Source organism: Sceloporus occidentalis, unplaced genomic scaffold, assembly GCF_023333645.1.
Source record: "Sceloporus occidentalis isolate IW3139 unplaced genomic scaffold, rSceOcc1.0.p SCAF_4, whole genome shotgun sequence".
Taxonomy (NCBI): Eukaryota; Metazoa; Chordata; class Lepidosauria; order Squamata; family Phrynosomatidae; genus Sceloporus; species Sceloporus occidentalis.
Window position 1 is genome coordinate 199,690,150 of NW_028316984.1, and position 13,917 is coordinate 199,704,066.

General features: G+C 45.6%; 1 protein-coding gene across 2 annotated transcripts in view; it reads left to right on the plus strand.

Annotated features, from left to right (window-relative positions):
* Nucleotides 1-2,681: 2,681 nt before the first annotated feature.
* The window catches only part of LOC149315280 (guanine nucleotide-binding protein G(I)/G(S)/G(O) subunit gamma-2-like), a 55,751-nt gene continuing 44,515 nt past the window's right edge, over nt 2,682-13,917 (plus strand). The window contains exon 1 of one of the 2 annotated variants that reach the window (XM_089523640.1): nt 2,682-3,046. The gene's annotated coding sequence lies outside the window, so the exon portion shown is untranslated. The remainder of the gene's footprint in view (nt 3,047-13,917) is intronic. The other variant, XM_089523639.1, reaches the window with a different exon arrangement.

Genomic DNA, 13,917 nt, shown 5'->3' on the forward strand with positions numbered 1-13,917 from the left:
AGGGGGACCTAGAAGCAGTGGTACATGCGCTGGTAACCTCTCGCCTCAATTTCTGCAGTACGCTCTACATGGGGCTACCCTTGTGCCAAGTTTGGAAGCTTCAATTGGTCCAAAATATAGCAACCAGATTGGTTGCTGGGAAATCCAGGTTCGACCATATAACACATGTCCTAACATCTCTGCACTGGCTGCCAATTAGCATCTGGGCGCAGTATAAGGTGTTGGTCATCACCTTTAAAGCCCTACATGGCTTGGGTCCAGGTTACTTGCAGGAGCGCCTCTCCCTATACAGTATAATGCACCCTGCACTCTCAGATCTTCTGAGAAGAACTTATTGCAGCCACAGAAGACCAGACTGGCTGCAACTTCCCAGAGGACTTTCTTTTCTGCTGCTCCAAATGTATGGAATGACTTATTGGAAGAGATCCACCTTATCATGGCCTTAGATGCCTTTAAAAAGCCTGTCAAGAAGGATCTCTTCAGGTGGGTCTTCCCAGACTGACCTCCCAAAGAAAGATAGCCCCATATGCCTTCAATCTGCCCACTTCTTCCTGCTTATTTTAGGCTATACTATTAATGTAATTAATTTAAATGTTATTTGTTTTTATTATTTGTAATGGTGGGAAGGTTAGGGGTTAATATATATTTTATTATGCTATTGTACTTTTTTGAACTCTTATCTTATGTTGTAATCCTGCCTCGATCCACAGGGAGAGGTGGGAAATATTATTATTATTATTATTATTATTATTATTATTATGAAACCCATGTTGATTTTGGCGATCATGGCATTCCGTTCTAAGTACTTATAGACTATACATGACTTTAAAGGTGCCAAAACTAATGGGAGGGAGGGAGTTCAGCACTTGGGATCACATTGTTAAATTCTGGACTGCAGTGGTGATGCTGATGGTGCTGAAAATTGCCATATGATGGGCTAAATCAAGAGCCAGATTGACGCAGCCCTTGAGGTGCTGTGGGACTGCAGTTCCCATCAGCCCCAGCCATTTTAGCAATGGTGAATAAAGTTAGGGGCCGCAGTTCAATCTCATCTGGAAGGTCACAGAATTGCCACTGCCCAGCTTAATCCAATTTTAACTAAATCCTAACTGCAGTAGACCCATCAAAACGAATAGGACTTCCTAGCCAATAGTAACATGAATCCCATTGCTTTTCATGGTTCTACTCTAAATGGAGGACTAACATTGTCTTTAGCCTAGGTAAACTCCATTGTGTTCAGTGTGTCAGCATCAGCTGGTAGATTAAAATGTGGTGGGATCCAGGGAGGCCTCATTGCTATCAATGGGTTTACTCCAACTGGGGGTTGAAATTGTCTGTAAACCAGCAAGTCTCATTGCTGTCAATAAGTCTCTTCTATCTGGAAGGTGAAAATTGGATGTGGCCCAGAAAACCCCCATTGCTTTCAACTGGCATACTCTTAACTGGGGGAGACTGGGGTGTAGGCAAACTAAGCCTCCTTGCTTTCAATGAGTCTACTCCAGCTGAGGAATGGCATTAGGATGAGGCCCAAGTAAGTCATCATGCTTCCAACTGGTCTCTCCCGCTGGAGGACCAAACTGGGATGTCGCCCAGGGATGCTCCGTTGCTTTCGCTGGGTATGTTTCATCCGGAGGGCTGGAATTGCTTTCAGTGGGCCTCCTTTAGAGCCAGAAATGCAACGTGGCCCAATGGAGTTTGTCCAGCCTTGGAGTCAAGAAAGAAGATTTGACAAAGGCAAGGAAATGGAGTCTGGTGGGACCCTTGGTTCTTGCTCAAAGAAACTGGATTGTCTTCAGGGTCTCTCTCTCTCTCTCTCTCTCTCTCTGTCTGGAAAGAGCTTGTCTCTCTGGGGAGGGCCTTTCCTCTGGGGCTTTTCGGACTGGGTTTGGTTTGGTAAAGGGAAAGGAGAAAGGAGAAAGAGCTAGGCTAGGAAGGAAGGAAGGAAGGAGAAAGGCAGGCAAGCAGAAAAAGAAAAGGAACAAAGGAAGGAAAGCAGAAAAGAAAGAAAAGACAGGCAGGCAAGCAGAAAAGAGATGAGGGAGGGAAGGGAGGAAGGAGGAAGGAAGGAAGGCAGGCAAGCAGAAAAAGAAAAGGAAGGAAGGCATCAAAGAAAGGATAGGCAGGCAGGTAGATGAGAGAGAGCTGGAGGAAGGAAGGAAGGAAGGAAGGAAGGAAGGAAGGAAGGGAAAGAAAGAAAGAAAGAAAGAAAGAAACAGGGCAGGCAAACAGAAAAAAGGAAAGAAGGAAGCAAGGAAGGCAGAAAAGAAAGAAAAAATAGAGAGGCAGGCAGGCAGGAAAAAAGAGAGATAAGGGAAGGAAGGAAGGAGACAGGCAGGCAGAAAGAGAGAGGGGGGAAGGGAAGGAAAAAGGCAGACAGGCAGAAAAGATAGTGGAAGGAAGGAAGAAAAAGAAAGAAGAGAAAGGCAGGTAGGCAGGCAAGCAGAAAAAAGAAAAGAAGGAAGGCAGGCAAGAGACAGGCAAAAAGAAGTGAGAGAGGGGGGAGAGAGAGAAAGGAGAAGAAAGGAAAGGAAAGGTAGAGCCAGGCAGGCAGAAGAGAGAGCGGGAAGGCAAGGCAGGGAGGGAGGGAGAGAACTTAGGCAGGACAACAAAGGAAGAAGGCAGGCAGGCAGGAAGGGAAGGGAAGGGAAGAAGGGAAGGGAAGGGAAGGAGGGCCCGCGGGCGGGGAGCGGGCGAGAGCCGAGGAGGCAGCCCCCGGCAGCAGGGAAGCCACCAGGGAGAGAGCCCCCCACCCAGAGGCAGAGGCAGAGGCCGAGGAGGCGTTGGCTGGGGCTGGGGGGCTGTGGGGGGTGTCCAGGGCCAGAAGAAGAAGCAGCCGAGGAAGGCGGCGGAGAGGCTGGGTGGGGCTGGGGCTGCTGGCCTGGCTGCTTCCTCCCTCCCTCCTGGGGCTCCCCTGGCCGCTGCCTCCTCCTCCTCCTCCTCCGCCTCCTCCTCCGCCTCCCAGAGAAAGAGGAGAAGGAGAAGGAGAAGGAGGCAGAGACCCTCCAGGCTCCCAGAGGACCCCCTCCTCCTCCGCTCTTCCTTCCAGGTAAAGGCAAAGGGGGGGGGGGTTGGTGCCTTTGGGGGGAGGTGGCCCCCTCCCTCCCTCCCTTCCCTCTTCCCTTCCCTCTTTCCTTCCTTCCCTCCTTCCTGACTGGCGGGGCTCCTCTCTTCTGGGGCAGAGAGACCAAAGAACCAGAAGCAGAAGCATCTGGGCTGGGGTTGTTCTAGCCCACTTGGCTCCTCAAATTGGAACCCAAAGCAGCCTCGGGCCATGGATTCATCATCATCAACATCCTCCTCCTCCTCCTCCTCCTAAGGCTGCCCAGGGCGTCTCGGGGCAAAGGAGGACCCCCCGGAGACCCCGCAGCCCTGGGAGCGCTTCAGTCCCAAGAGGCCTCCCTTCCAAAGGAGAAGCATGGATGGGAACCCTCTCCAATGCATCCCTTCGAAGCCCCTCTTCCCAAGGCTCCTTGGCCTTGCCAAAGCCCTCCTCCCCAGCAGGCTCGAGCTGCCTTGGGGCTCTCGCACAGACCACCCCCAGAGACTCAGTCCTCGGGGCAGCGGAGGCTCCTCTGCGCTGCCTCCTCCTCCTCCATCATCCCTGAAGGGGGGAGCCATGCCATCTCTTTGTTCCTGGAAACCCAGCCCAAAGGGAGAGCCCCCTCTCTCCGTCTTCTCTGGGCAGAGAGCAAAGGAAGACAAGGCGCTGCAAAGATGGAGGAGCTTCTAGAAAGCGGTGGGACAGCCCCAAAGCGAAGCTCCAAAACCCCTCCAAAGATAGACATTCCGGCTTCGGAGTCAAGCTCAGAAGGGAGGACCTTTTGCCATTCCTCCCGGACAGAAGGAAAAGGAGGACGCCTGGACAGCCTGATCCTGGGGCTGAGGATAGAGACTTAGGGAGCGGGGGAGGTTTAGCCTGGAGAAGAGAAGAAATACTTGAAGGGGTGTTGTCACATTGAGGAGGGAACAAGCTTATTTTCGGCTGCTCCAGAGACTAGGACCCAATGGAGCAATGGATGCAAGCTCCAGGCAAAGAGATTCCATTTAAACATTAGGAGGAACTTCCTGAGAGTAAGGGCTGTTTGACAGAGATTGTGGTGGAGTCTCCTTCTTTGCAGGTCTTTAAGCTGGATGGCCATCTGTCAATGGGGATGCGTTGTTTGGGAGTTCCTGCATGGCAGAAAGTGGTTGGACCGGATCAGGGCCCTTGGCGTCTCTTCCAACTCTGTGATTCTAAGTAAGGCTCCTTTCATAGAACCACAGAATCCTAAGGTTGGAAGAGGCCCCCAAGGGCTATCTATCCCTCTTCTGCCATGCAGGAAGACACAATCCAAGCCCTCCGACAGACAGAGAGACGGCCACCCAGCCTCTCTTCACTTTTCCTGGAGTTAGCATCCATTGTTCCTTGTTCTCAGGAGCAGCAGAAAACAAGCCTTTCCTATCCTCACTACGATGGCCCTTCAAATGTTTAAACAGGGCTATCATGTCACTTTTCACCTTCTTTCTCCAGGTTAAAGATGCCCCCCCCCCAATGGGTTTATGGTTTGTTTCCCCATTGTTTTTATGCCAAGCCAGAGTTTGCATAAAGGGGGGGGGCGCCCAGACCTGCCTGTTTCTGCACCCAGAGATCCCTGTGGGGTCTTTCTTTGTCTTCTCTGTTCTGGAGCCATGGCTCAGAGGGCAAAGGGCTGGAGGGGGAGCCCTCTGAAAGGAATGGCCCTGATGGAGAGGATTGAGGGTTCTTGGCACAGCCTCCTTTCTAAAAGTGAAATAAAGACATAAACTAAGCCTATAGCAGAGCTATCTCATGGAGCAAGATTGAGAGAGAGAGAGAAGGAGACCAGGGGGGCCTCTGCACTGTAGAAATAATGTGGTTTGACACCACTTAACTGCCATGGTTCCATCCTACAGAATCCTGGGATTTGTAGTTTGGTGACCACACTTTGGCAGAAAAAGCTAAAGCCATTTATGGTTGTTGTTGCATGCCTTCAAGTTGTTTCCAACCTATGGCAACCCTAAGGCAAACCTATCATAGTGTTTTCTTGGCATGTTTCTTCAGAGGGGGCTTGCCATTGCCTTTCTTTGAGGCTGAGAGTGTGTGACTTGCCCAGGAACACCCAGTAAGTTTCCATGGCCAAGTAGGGATTTGAATCCTGGTCATAAGAGTCATGGTCCAACAACCCTCAAAACACCACACCACACTGGCTGTCTATAAAGGCCTTGCACAACTACAAATCCCAAGATGGAACTGCAATGCTTAAAGTGGCATCAAACTACTTTATTTCAAAAGTATAGAGGGACATGGATGTCCAGATGGAAAGGAAAGGCTGCAGGGTTTTTAAATGAACAAGTCCACTCTGTGTTTGTGTTTCCTGCATCCATTCATAAAATGGATTTCCCTTGGACTTCTTTTGGAAATTGTGGTGCTGCAAGCCAGCAATAGCTGAGGGTTGAGAGGCTGTTGACAAAGCAGGTCAGGACATGGAGCTCAGCTTTGCCTGAACAAAGGCTGAATTTAGACTACTTTGGACTGTTCATTAATCTGGGATGAATGGCATCCAGGGCTCCTGCCTTCCTCCTCCCCACTTTTTCCTTTACTTGAAAAAGAAGCCCGAGTTCAGCATCCGCTCCAAAAAGGCCGGCCTGCCCTGGAGAACAATCCCAAAACTTCCCACGTTGGCTCCTTACTTATGAGCATGTCCTTGAATGCAACCAGAGAACCCAAATCAGTCAAACATGTGAAAAATGAATTTTAATTTGATTTTCTTAACAACTGCCAGAATGCCACTGTTAACACTGTTAACAAATGCCACTGTTCAAAGCCAGTGGAGCTTCAAAAGCTTGCATCATGTATTTTGTGCATTTGGATTGGCTTGATCAAGGTATCACTGTTTTGTGGATTTGGGGTGTTACTGTACAACAGTTGGCAGAGAAATGGAAACCAACAATTACTAAGAATAATTACTAGGAATAATTTTATTCAGTGCTGGAACTCAGGAAACAACCTGCAGTCTTACATATGTCTATTCAAAAATAAGTAATTTATTGCCAGAAATTATTATTCCTTATTTTTTGGGCCACTTTGAGTCAAAGTGTTGGGAAAAGGTGGAATGTGGTGGTGATGAGGATGATGATGATGATGATGGGGTGACACTACTTGGCAGAGGCCAGATTACCAGATGATATCTCACAGATCTGTAAATTTTTGGAGAAAATCTGAACCATTGAAGAGGCAACACTTGGTAGATTGTGAAACATGATGATGATGATGATGATGATGATGATGATGATGATGATGATGATGATTCCTATATGGCAGGGGATTGGTCTTGGTGACCCTTGAGGTGTCTTCCAACCCTATGATTCTATGATGATAATAATCTTTTAATGGGAGGGTTTGCTGTGCTTTTTCTTCTTATGTTTTTGCTGTTTTCGGTTAATATTTGTTTTAGTATGATCATTTATTTAATTGTTTTTTTTTTAAAAATAATTTGCATTATCTAGTTTTTAGCTTCCTTTTGTTTTCATCTTTCTATAAGTTGCCTTGGGTCCTGTGTCTCGAAAAAGGTGGGATAATCAATCAGTCAATCAATCAATCAGTCAATCAATCAATCAATCAATGCCACAGTCTGATAGGCCAAAGACCATTGTCCTTAATGGAACCTACTTCAGTGCAGACATCTCTAGGGTTGCATTTTATCTGTCTAACCAAGAGAAATGAATTGCATGGGGAAATGGAGGCTTGCTTTGCAAGGCAGGGAGGGAAACTGAAGAAAAGTAGGGGGAATTCCCTTTTAAATGGGAGTAGATATTCTGATCCATATTTATCATGAAATAAACATCCCTCTCCTTTTGTTTCCCACATTAATCATGCATTAATAGTCTGTAAAGGTTAATGGTCCTTAGCCATCAGTTCATGTAAGTAATCGTCAGACAAGGGATACCTGTTGTTTTGTGTCTCTTAGGAGAATAATTTATAAGGGCCTTTCGTTGTTTCCATGTTTTATTTAAAGAGTCGGGGCATTGGCATCGAATCCCCCTTTGCACTCCTAGGGAGTGATTACCTGCTTGGCTTGCACAACGTTTCGCTGCCTTGCAACATAGCCAAGGAAGCACCGTTCTTTGTGAAAGCCACCCAAAATCAAAATCACAACCCGAGCCCACTCCCTAAAATACCAGCTGGGGAAAATTTTAGTGGGTTATTTGGCTTGGTATGGTGAGTCTTAAAATAGCAGTATCTATTGCCTGCTTTCATAGGGGAGAGTTTCATATTTCACATTAACTGGATTTCACTGAATTCCCCTGTTTTAATCCTCTTTTCTGCCATATGGTTATGGACTGAACTGCCGGGGGGGGGTGGGGTGGCTTAACAATGATATAGAAAGCTACTTTGGGTAGGTTTTATTCTTGATTTTTTTCACCCTTTTTTCTAGTGGCTTTGCATTTTCTCAATGGGTGTGGCATTCCCTTTTTCTCTGTTAAAGAAAATTGGGTGCATCCACACTGCAGAGTCATAGCAGTTGAACACCCTCTTAGCTGCCATGCTGCCATTGCACAGAATCCTAAGATCTGTAGGTTGCAGAGGGACTTAGAATTCTCTAGGGAACAGCCTTGAACCGCAGTTATTAGAACTTTCTGGCTAATAATAATAATAATAATAGATTTCATTTCTTTCACTCCTCTCCTCAAGACTCAAGGCAGAGTACAGCATGTTAATATAGAAAACATAAGGAATTCTAAATGCCCCTCCCTTAACTACAAATCCCAGGATTCCATAGGATGGAACCATGGTATTTAAAGTGTTGTCGAATTACTGTAATTGTGCAGTGTGGATGCATGCATTATCTTTGACAGAGCCTGTGGCAAATAATACCTGCAGACAGAAATATTTGGGGACTTTTTGGTTGGGGGGTGGGGGTAAGCAGGTGAGGGAGACATGGAAGATCAGCCCTCTCCCTCAAGATTGAACTACAACTCCCATCACCCCCTGCTAGTTGGGAGAATAGGAGTTGTAGTCCCAACACATCTTAAAGGCATCAAGTTGAGAAAGGTTATTTTATGAAAAATAGAACTGCTAGGGAGATCAGGATATGTCTTCCTCTTTCCTCTTTACCAGTGGCATCACTAGGGTTAGTATCATCCCAGTGCGATACCTGCCAGACCTCACAGAACACACTCCCTCAGAGTGTGGTGGTGTCTCCTTCTTTGGAGGTTTTTAAACAGACTGGATGGCCATCTGCCGGGGGTGCTTTGACTATCAAAGCCCTTGTGGTGTCTTCCAACTCTGTGATTCTGTGATTCTATGACCTGGAAAGCAGCCCCTTCCCTCTAGCAACTACTGCTGCTGCCCAGCTGCCTTTGTACGACTTCGCCAGACCCAGAAGAAGCTGCTAGGCAGTTGCAGCATCCCACTCCTATCAGCCGATGGACAGCAGTTGCAGCCGATGGACAGCAGAGGTGCCATGTCTGGTCATGGGAGTGGCTAGGGAGGTCTTGAGAGCAACCATCCACCAGATATTCACCCCCTTTTGAGGTGTCACCCAGTGTAGTTTTCAACTCCTGCACCCCCCAGTGAAGTCTCTGCCTTTTCCCCCTTAATATTTCAAGTTTGGATTCCATCCCCCAGTGAAAATAATACTGGGGATAGGTTAAAGACCCCAGAAATATGTGATTAATTTGTGAAATTCACAGCCACAAGATTATGGCTGTAGCTAGTGCCGTGTGTTTTTGGTGTGCCTTCAAATCATTTCCAACTAATGTTGACCCTAAGGTATACCTATCATGTGGTTTTCTTGGCAAGATTTGTTCAGAGAAGGTTTGCCATTGCCTTCCCCTGAGGCTGAGAGCATGTGACTTGCCCAGGGTCACCCAGTGAGTTTTGAACACTTGTCTCCTGAGTTATAGTCCAGCACTTTCTGTACCACCTGATGGCTTGGACTAAGAGAAGGAATCTGGGTTATACTATTAGAATTCCAGCTTCCTCCTTCCTGTTTGTGGCCTGGGTGGTGCAGAGTTTGGGGAAAGATTTCAGACTAAAGTCCCAGAATCTCCCAAGTGGACATGGCCATGCTGTCTGGGGGAGTCTGGGGGCTGTAGTCCAAAAGGGAACATTTTCACAGGGCAGTGGGACATTACAGAGCAGAGATTCAGCCCTGAGCCTGTGCTGCTCCCAGAATGAACTCCTCCGAGTCTCCTGCTGAAATAGGTTCTCAGAACAGCTGTCTGTTAATTATTTTCATGTGTCTACTGATACCCATCAAAGTAAAGGGTAACAGAGCTCAATAGCACAGGACGTGGTCTGCATGAAGGCTGTTTCAGGCCTCAGTAGCATCTTAGGGCTGGTTATAGAAAGCGTATAACTCCCTTGCTGAAACTGCTTCACTGGCTGCTTGTCCATTTCCAGGCACAATTTGGTGTGCTGATTTTGACTTATAATAAAAGCCCTACATGGTTTAGGTCCAGATTATCTGGATCCCTATGGGGTTATTCACACTGTGAAAATAATCCAAGATGAATCTTGGTTGAATTTCCATTGTTCACACGCATCCTGAATGCATCCGATTAAGTTTGTGGGGGCTGTCAAAAAACCCACTTAATCTGAGATACTCGATATCATAGTTTTTCCTGAGGTATTTTTTTTAAAAAAAGATCCACATCATTGGTAGTGTGAATAACTGATGCAAATAGACCTGAGCAGACCCAAGATAAAATGCTGCATGCCTTGAACATGTTCCGAATGCGTTTGCATCATCAACTCCATTTGTATTTAAATGCTTGAACGTGCAAGCAACCCATCTCACAGGGATACACATTGATGCAGTTCCATAGTGTGAATAACAAACCTGGAGTGTGAGTGGGATCATTTGCATCATTGTGCAAAATGTGCATCTGAATAATCCCTATGTTTCGTCATCTGCTCATACCTGAGTTTTACAATCTTCAGAGGGAGACCTTCTCCCCATCTCTCTGCCCTTCCAGACTGTGCTGGTGTGAGAGCCTTCTTGGTGGCAGCTCCTTGACTTTGGCATTAATTCTGTCTGCCCCTTCCTCCTGGCTTTGCTAGCTTCACTGACAAACAAAGATATTTTTGTTTCAATAGGCCTTCAGCCTTAACTGGACAGGACTGGAGGAGGGCAAACGTTTCCATCTTCAAAAAGGGAAGAAAAAAAAGAGGATCCCAACAATTATTGCCCAGTTAATCTGACATCTATTCCAGGAAAGTTTCTAGAGCAGATAATTAAGCAGAGACTCTCTGAACATTTAGAACACCATAATTACAAAAAGTCAACACAGGTTTCTGAAAAACAAGTCATGCCAAACTAATCTGATCTCAATTTTTTGATAACATTACCAGTACGGTAGATGAAGGAAATGCAGTAGACATAGCATATCTTGATTTCAGTAAGGCCTTTGACAAGGTCCCCCATGATATTCTTGCAAACAAGCTAGTAAAATGTGGGCTAGACAATGTGACTGTTAGGTGGATTTGTAATTGCCTAGCAATGGCTCCTCTTCTTCTTGGAGAGACGTGACCAGTGGAGTTCTACATGGTTGACTCAATGGCCTTCCAACTCTACGGTTCTGAGGTTCTATGATTTGGATCGAACCAAGCAAGAGGGCTCTTTCTCATGTTCTCAAATTGTTGCTTTTAAGCCAGTGTCTTAGTTTCTTTTGCAGTATTCAGCTGTCATCTGCAAAGATCAGTGCACAAGGGAAGTGGTTCACCACATGCCCTGCTCACATGTCAGAGCCCCATTTGGCACTGTCAACATCCTGTTGGGTCTTTGAGGGAGGGCATAGGAGCCCAAATTGAGCAGAGAAAGTCTCAAAAAGGCAGCTCTGAACCTGGCAGAGAAACACAGAGGGCAATGCTCAGCCGCTTTGGCATTTTTAGAAACCCCAGAAGTCAAAATGAAGAAGCCAAGATCAAGCCCCAATACTAAAATAAAAGGCATAGGAGGACCTTTGAAGGCCTGTATCTCCCAATTATCAGCCTGCCTAGGCACTTTGGGGCAGGTTCTTTCTCAATCCCAACATATTCACAGGCATATCTGATGGGAAAATGGGAGAGGGCCTTCTTGGTGGCTCCTCCCAGGCTTTAGAACTTCCTCCATATGATTGTTAGCACACCTTGTATTCCCTGCACTGTATTTGGGTTCCCCATATTTTCATGTTTTGTGTCTGGAGCCAGCGTGTTCTTGAGAAGTCACTATCTGCTTTAGGAAGAGTAGGTCAGGTTCCCAGGACAAAAGCAGTGAGACCTGATGTAGACAATCCAAGTAATAATGCAATCCTAATTGTTCCTTCCTTCCCGGAAGTCATCTGTATTTCCTTTGCACTTTGAGACAAAGGATCCCCTAGCCCCTAAAGCTGTAAGCCAGCCTTTCCGCCTGCCATGTTCCCTGCCACCTCATCCTGTCCTGTCACCCTGGGGTAGTCTTGGTCTCCAAAGTTAAAACCATCAACTAGCCCAGAATCCCATTGTGGATTCCTGGGAAATCCATCAGTTATTTGCTATAGTCCTAGAAATCACCAACCTCAGAGGCTAGTTATCACATATAAATATTGGTCTCAAAGCCTAGCCTCTTCTCACACAGCCAGCATACACCTCTATGCATCGCACACAGTACACAAACTGTTGTCTCAGGCTGTACATTGTTTATGTTCTGTGTTGCCCTCAGAATTCAGTCTGAGCCATTGCTGCTTTCTGTGGTCTGTTCTTTGGATAAGTCATTATCACACACCCCTTCAAACCTCTCAAACTCTGCTACCCCATTTCCATATTTCCATTTCCTTTAGCTCTGAATGCTGTGTCTGTGTGAATTGCTATCGTGTGTGTGTGTGTGTGTGTGTGTAATTGGACTCTGGATTTTTCTAAATAAAACCCTTTTAATTCACCCAAACATGAGGTTCTCCTCAGTTATCCCTGGTATATACAGGTGCAAATGGACCTAAAGGTTACCCGCCCTCAGAGTAGACAGATAACAATAAGGGAAAGGGACACTGGGCAGGCATAAAAAGACTTATAAAAAGAAACTTTTTTGTCCAGGACTTTATTAATTGAGGTATGTCTGAGTATGTTTTCATCTATATTTGTTTGCATTTTTGCCAGCTGACTTAGTTCCAGTTTTGGGGAGATGATGATGATGATGATGACGATGACACCATAACTGCAATGGCTCTATCTTACAGAATCCTGGGATTTGTAATTTTGTGAAGCACCAGACCTGACTGATAGAAAAGGCTAAAGACCTTGTAAAACTGCAAATTCCAGGATTCCATAGTATGGAGCTACAGCACTTAAAGTGGTGTCAAACTGCATTATTTCTACAGTGTAGATGCACCCATAGTTTTATATCACACACTACAGGGAACCCTTTTACACTACCTAGTTATAGCAATGTATTCCACTTTAACATCATACAGAATCCTAGGGTATGTAGTTTGGGGATGCACAACTAGAGCTCTCTGGTTTTATTCCAAATTCCCCTCCTTAATCTACAAATCCTAAGAATCCATAGGATGCAGCCATAGCAGTCAAAGTGGAATCATAGCAATGTAATTATGACAAGTGAAGGGCCCTAGAAGAGTGGAAACTAACCAGTGCTGTTGGCCTGCAATACAAATCTTTTAAAAGACAGAAAGAGTTTGCATGGAAGGAGTGGGGTTTTTTTAACTTCTACACATTGCTTGGAAAGAAATTACTTGTGGGCACCAGACCTCAATAAGTCTGTGTAAAAAAAGGTCCACTTTCCCGATGTTGATATCATTAATTTATATATATATATATATATATATATATATATATCTCACAGATTGGGTGTTTGGTCTTTCTCCAGCCTCAGCCCAAAATGGGTGTGATGTAGTAATTGAAACAGAGCAAACTGTAACCAAGAAGAGCAGAGCTCAAATTCTGTTTTGACTATAAAGCTTGTCTGTCACTGTCTCTCAGCCTTCCTCAAAGGGTTGTTGTGAGGAGAAGAAATGGGAGAAAAAACAAGATAGTCTACCATATCTTCTTACTTTTCTCACATGGCAGGAATAGATCCAAGTAATTCTCTGCTGTCCACTTTAAAAACTGTCTCAGATTCTCTCTTCCTCCCACAGTCTCTATTTGTCTTTACTTTACTTTGCTGCAAACAGAATTCAAATTGCAAAAGTAATTTGCACTCCATTAACTCAGCAAGTGGGGAAAGAGAGAAGGGGCAGAATCTTATCCTTCTCGGGGGCTCAGGCAAAAGCAAACTGCTACAGCCCCTCCTAGCTTGGATATTTGTTCTTCCTGATCAATAGCTTTTATCCTTTGGACCATATTCTAATGTTGCTTGGCCTTTTGTGTCCTGGTTTTCATCTTTTGAAGTCTTGGCAGGTATAGGGTGTGCCCTGACCTCCTTGGAGGAAGGGGGAATGATGGAGCTCTGTGTTGGTTGTGGCTTAGGGTTAAAAATAAAAATAAAATGTGTGCATTGTGCAAATATTTTCTATTCTCTCCATTTCAGAAGAGTATCGCTTAGTGCTAGGACAACTTATTTGGAGCATGATAAGAATGGTCTCTTTATAATAGTGATCAACCTTCCGTATCATAAAGCTACTTCACACCCAGGCCCAGGAGTTGGTGCCATTGATCCTATGCTCCATTATTCCCTGAGAAATAAGGAACATAAAAGCTCCTTAGCATTGTTGCAAACATTGATTCCCTTCAGATGGCTTTGAACGGGTCAAAGATATAGAATAAGAGGGTTTTCTTGTATCCCGGAACAAAAACAGGAGCGACCACCTGAAAGAGCAGATTTTTTTTGTTAATGACTTTAATGTGGCCACTTTAATAGACGCATCTGGAGGCTTGTCTACATGGACCACTTAAACTAGATTCCTCCCACCTTCACAGCGTCTTGTTTTCAAAAAGCACTGATTCAA